Here is a 6,059-nt window from a genome sequence, read left to right as displayed (position 1 = left end):
CCGAAAACCAATTTTAATCGTAACTAACTTCCGAGAAAAATGGGATTTGATTTGTTTCCCCTCTCCGATCAACATTTCACCGGAAATATTAATACAACCACCAAGGAACAAAGATCTTGAATCCTTGATATCACAATAACGAGCCTGAATAGGTCTAAGGCTCTGATACCAATTTTAAGGTCCAAGACGGATCTTTCAATTATGATATCAACGAGTCTAGACGTTGGTGCGGAAATCCATCACTAGATGATTCAAGTACACAGAACACAAACACGTAGAACATAAGGAATTGCTTCAAAAACACACGTTATATTAAACGTCGGGTGCTTAAGCACTATGATTACAACCTCGTCTAAACAACCTTAGACGGCCAAACTACCAACTTAATGAACAAAAAAAAATCCTATGCAATAAGTTATATATATAGAGAGAGAGAGAGAGTACCCAATATGCTAGCCCAACCAAAGCCCAAAGCCCACCGAGGTCCTTATGGATCTCGGTTTACATACAACATCCAATAACAAGACAAACTAAGTACAAACCATAAAATCTAGGCCCAACACCCGTCCTTTTGTAGAACTTGTTTATCTTGACACAGTAAGCAATGCTAAGGAGTTCAAATTTTCCACTTCTTCCAAATCTGTGGGATCAATGTATTGTAAGTTTTTCATGGTAAATGAAAGGTTGTCTGATACATGTGGAGAGTTCTTTTGAGAAAAAAAATGCTTGATTATCAACTGCTGATCCAATACCAGTTGTTATGTCTATGTGATAGTTATAACTTTAGTCAGTAATTTGGACAAATTGAGTCTCTTGACATAGAAGTGATGATCCTATGGTAAAACCCTCAGCAACTTTACCAGTAGCAATCAACTTCTTCTTTTGATTTATCTATCTTTCAAAGATAAGTAACATACCATGAAGATAGCATGAGTGTCCCAATTTTCTAGAAGTTATATCAGAAATAGATGTTAAGAGTAGAGTTTTTGAAGGCAACATTAACCATTGTCAATTCACTTATTAGAGTTGCGAATCGTTTGCATTGTTGAGTTAAACTCTCTCCTCTTAAGTGAAAAAATGCTACATACCGCTGCTGAGAATTTCACGAGTATTATCCAGAAGGGTATGAAACATTTTGTCTTTTTCGTATTACCCGACTCTATCGTCATTAATAAATTATGCCTTTTTAGTTTTTTATGTTTTATTTTAATATTCATTTGGTTATAACTATTAGATATGGACACAAACACCCCTTAAACTAACTTGAACCACCTTATGTATCCACAACCAAACTTGAGGGACTTGTTTGCAAAATTAACAAAAATATTATAGTTCATATTCCTCATACCCGTCGCATACATACCCCCCTTCAAATTTATTGTTCCTTAATTCTCGTATGATAATCAAAATTGATTTTGCCAATCGTTTACATAGCTAATTAGACCTTCACCGACACTTTAATCATGGTAAAAGATCAAAAATTGTCAAACAATTGATTTGTTTTAATAATTTAACAAACTAACTTCAAAACTCTATATTTACATAATCATAATCAGTTAAACCCTCCTGCACATCCCTCTTAGCATTACGGCGTAAACCCCAAACTCAATTGCATCAATAGAATCTGTCTAGACCCTTTTATACATCACGTTTAGACCGCGGGGCTTGTTTCATCGTTCACCTTCAATCCGTATCAGTCTTAGGTAATTGTTATATGCAATCTAATTGTCTATCATCATCTAACATTATCCCTAAATCAATTTCATTAAACTTTGAACAATTTAACAAAGCCGTATTCTAGTGTTTGTTTTATATTTGGGGAACAACTGCAAAGATGGTAATAATTAATTGTTTCTGTTCAATAAGCAAATAACACACCAGCCTAGTTGGCTGGTGTTGTTGTCTGGTCACATGAACCGTCTGGGGCGCGTGTTCGACACCTCCCCAAGCCTGGTTTTGGTTTAATTTATTTTGTTGTATGTTTGTTAATATATTAAATCATTATAATTAATATAGATATTAAATAAACATTATTTTTACCTAATCGGCACTCTAGAACGATACTCCCGGTCGTTTAACACTTAATATCTTTGTTGAAACCACACACACACATATATGTATATATATAGAGAGAGAGAGAGATAAATATGTATATATATATATACAATATGTTTATAAAATAAAGGTTTTAACAAATAAAATCATAATAAGTACATTAAATGTGTTTTTATCAATCCTATTAACGCGAGTTCGTTAAATATTTAAATTAAATATTATAATATGTTTTCATATTAAGGATATTTGTTTAAATAAATATAACTATATTATATTTATTCAAGTATTTTATTTATAAGTATATTTTATGTATATATTTAAATTATATTATTTATATTATATAATCTTAAATCTTGATAATTAAACGTGATTTTACAAATAATAAAAATAATAACAAAATAAATAAAGAAGTTTAATAATGATGTTTTCACAATAGAAAATAATAATAATAATAATAATAAATTAAATAATAAGTATTTTCACAAACACACCCAATCATCACCGAAAACCGAATCCATATCAAGTTACATAATCCATCTTTAAGTTTATAGAATTCATATTTATTTCCCTATATCATTAACTAGGGTTTCTCGTTGGCAATTCTCGAAGAGCGTGACGTTTTGTCTTCTTATCAACTCGTTTACCCTTTTTACGCATTTGATAAGGTGAGTATTTCACTCCCCTTTTTTACTTATTTTCAACTTTTTGGATACATATGCGTATCGAATCATATTTACGTATTATCTAGTATTCACATTAGTAAGTTGTTTAATCATGTGTGCTTATCAATTAAATGCCTAATTTGCTACATGTCTAATTGTTTATTTGATCGCATTCGGAGAGGTTCATCATATTCACATTAATAGTATGATCATACGACCGTCATAGTAGCCAAAAGCCATTTCGCAAATCAATGGTTTACCGACAAACATAATTACTCAATGGCTTTATTGTTTATCTCACCAAGGACAATTTTTCACTTTTGGTATTATATTGTATTTATATTTACTGGTGTTTTACTCACTCAACCTTTTTTTGACAAATATTTTATACGAATATGCAGGTTTTCATTTGACTTGATTGCCAAGATGAAGGACTTAATGATGACCTTAAGTTAGAATGGATTATCAAGACTTGTTTCGAATTTAAATTTGAATGTATGTTTCTTTTATTTTAAAGATGATGTGCTTTGATTAATTTTGAATATTTGAATTACTTAAATTAATGAATAGATACTGTCATTTTTTTATATTACCTGATAGTGCATTGTGAGCTGTGAGTAATCAGTTCGCGCCCTGGTATTTCCGCCTTAGGTTGGGGTGTGACATGGTGCCACCAAATTGTTCTTTCAGTATATCCCACAAGGCCTTAATAGACTTGTGATGAATTAATCCACCCCTAAATTTCATTTGGAATTGCCATAGCTAGAATAGCATGTGCTTTGGCATCCAATTCAAATTTCTGCAAATCTTGATTAGAATAATCTTTAGGAACCTTCTTGATCATTTTGTTTCCATCCAATGGATAAACAGTTTCATGGGAATGTGGCCAATGAACTACAGATCTCCAACAACCAGTGTTTTGGCTGCATAGATGGTGGAACATTCTTTGACCCATATGTTATATTGACCTCGAACAAACATTGGTGGTTTGGAGGTTGAACCAGTGTTGTGAGGATATTGTACGAACAACATGATTCTCAATTTAACCGGTTCTCAATAATAACACAATATGTAACATATTTCATCCTTTTTGAATACACAAATGGAAATATCAAATTGAGCTTAGATCTATATTACTGAATTGATAATGTGATCAAATGCAGTGAATCTAGCTCTCATACCAATTGTTAGGATCGTTGATGTAATAATCTAAGATACTTGAACACAAATCACAATCAATGAAACAATGATCAACTGATCTAATCATTTGAATGGATTAGTATCACTTTAATTGAAATAATATTTGAATTACAACTTCAATTAGTCTATGAGATTAACAAGTTAATCAACAGAATTCATTTGAGCTAAAGAATAGGTTTCATATAGAAGAATAACTATGCATTAACTATAATCGAATGATTACAAAAGTACACATTTTAGGTAAGTATTGTGACGTAAAAAGTGTAAATGAAGATGAGACTTTCATCTTCATATTATACATGTGTAAATCTACTGATGAGCTAAAGGTGATAGTGACAGCTAACAAAAATAGTTACAAACTATTGATGAACTAAATACAAACAACTGCCTATAGAGAATCATATGATAACTACTGATCTTTGTTCTAACAACTGATGTTTGAGTCATCAGTTCAACAGTTTGAATCTTTAGTAGTTTGTAAATCAATTGTTGAGTCTTCAGTTCTTTGATGTCAGTAGTTTGTATTGTCAGCAGTTTGGAGCAGTAAAAAACGGAACATGATAATGAACAATAACTTATGTTTATCAATTGTTTAGTTACTGGCCATAAGTTCTTTGTCAGGTTCAACAACACCTAATATACGTGAAGAAATTATGGTATTATATCTTTAATCTATATTTTAGACCGACGCATCAAATAATTACTCGTTTATATCAATTGTTAATTGCAATTCAACGACAATAGGAACGAGTAACTGAAATTTATTTGGTTGAATTAAGTCGGTTATATAAAATTTCATTGGTTCTTCACCAAGGGCATATGGCTTGAAGATCAAGACATCTAGACTACTATAAATATACGATTAGTTCAATTTTTTAGAGTATGTGTGTAATTTAGAGAGTTTCCTCCCTGAAGAGTTCTTCCGGGGTGGCATAAGCGTTAATGTGTGTATGTGATTGATCATCATGTAATCATTTGGTTATGAAATCATACGACTACATTACTAGTCATCTTGTGTTTCAAAAACAACTATTCATTCTATTATTAATTTATATTTAATCAGAATCTCCACACCCATCTATATCTTCATAGAGTGAATGCACATGCTTATTGACGATCCGATCCGAGTTTTTACGGATTCCGCACTGAAATTCAGATTTATCATTTACGTTATGTAATATGCATATAGGGTAAAGTTAAAATACAAAGGGAGGAAAAAATGAGAAGTATGAGAAGGATTTGTGACCACACAAAAAACCACTTAAAAATAATTAAAAAATCCTAACTCAAAATAAAAATAAAAAACGAAAAAAATTTAAAACTAAAATGTTTTCACCATCATTCCGATTAAATAAAATAAATAAAAATTTAAATATTGACAAAAAGACACAATGTTGAGATCAAAAACATATTCATGAAAATGAACAAAAGACACAATTATAACTAAAAAGGACACAATAGATCGTAAAATATAACACAATGTCGAACAAAATATTGCACAAAGTTGAGTAATATAACACAATATAAAGAAAAAAAGACACAATGTCAAGGAAAAAATACACAATCATTGACGAAAATAAACACAAAACATAATAATAAAGAAAAAGAGACAACAATATTTTTCATTCACCTCTGTTTTTTTAGAACGAGAAAGACGGTGAAACATTTTTATGCTTTTACTTTTGTTATTTTTTTATTAAATTTTGAGTTACGATTTTAATTTATTTTTTAGGAGTTTTCTTGTGACTACAAATTATTCTCATCATTCTCATATTTATTCCCCTTTTGTAGAATAACTTGACCCTATGTATATAATCTTACTCGTATCTTTTTAATATGAAGATTTTATCAAAATACATATCTACTAATTTAACTTTTTGTTTAAAATTTATTTATATTTTTAATCCACTGGGAGTTAACATGCATAACATATATATTAGTGGAGCAATTTCATATATATCATTCCAAATATTGAAGTTAATATATATATATATATATGCCCTTACCAAGTAGTTGATATATATAATATATACCTAATTTATTAAGAACAATTTAATAAATGATTATATTACCCTGGTTCGAGTAAATGCGATAAATGGTTTGCAATGTAGACTATTCGATGTGATAAACCTTCGAAGGATT

Source organism: Bidens hawaiensis, unplaced genomic scaffold, assembly GCF_021521415.1.
Source record: "Bidens hawaiensis isolate Kalapana, Puna unplaced genomic scaffold, B.hawaiensis_p1.1 tig00007885_1, whole genome shotgun sequence".
Taxonomy (NCBI): domain Eukaryota; kingdom Viridiplantae; phylum Streptophyta; class Magnoliopsida; order Asterales; family Asteraceae; genus Bidens; species Bidens hawaiensis.
This window is presented reverse-complemented; position numbering follows the sequence as displayed.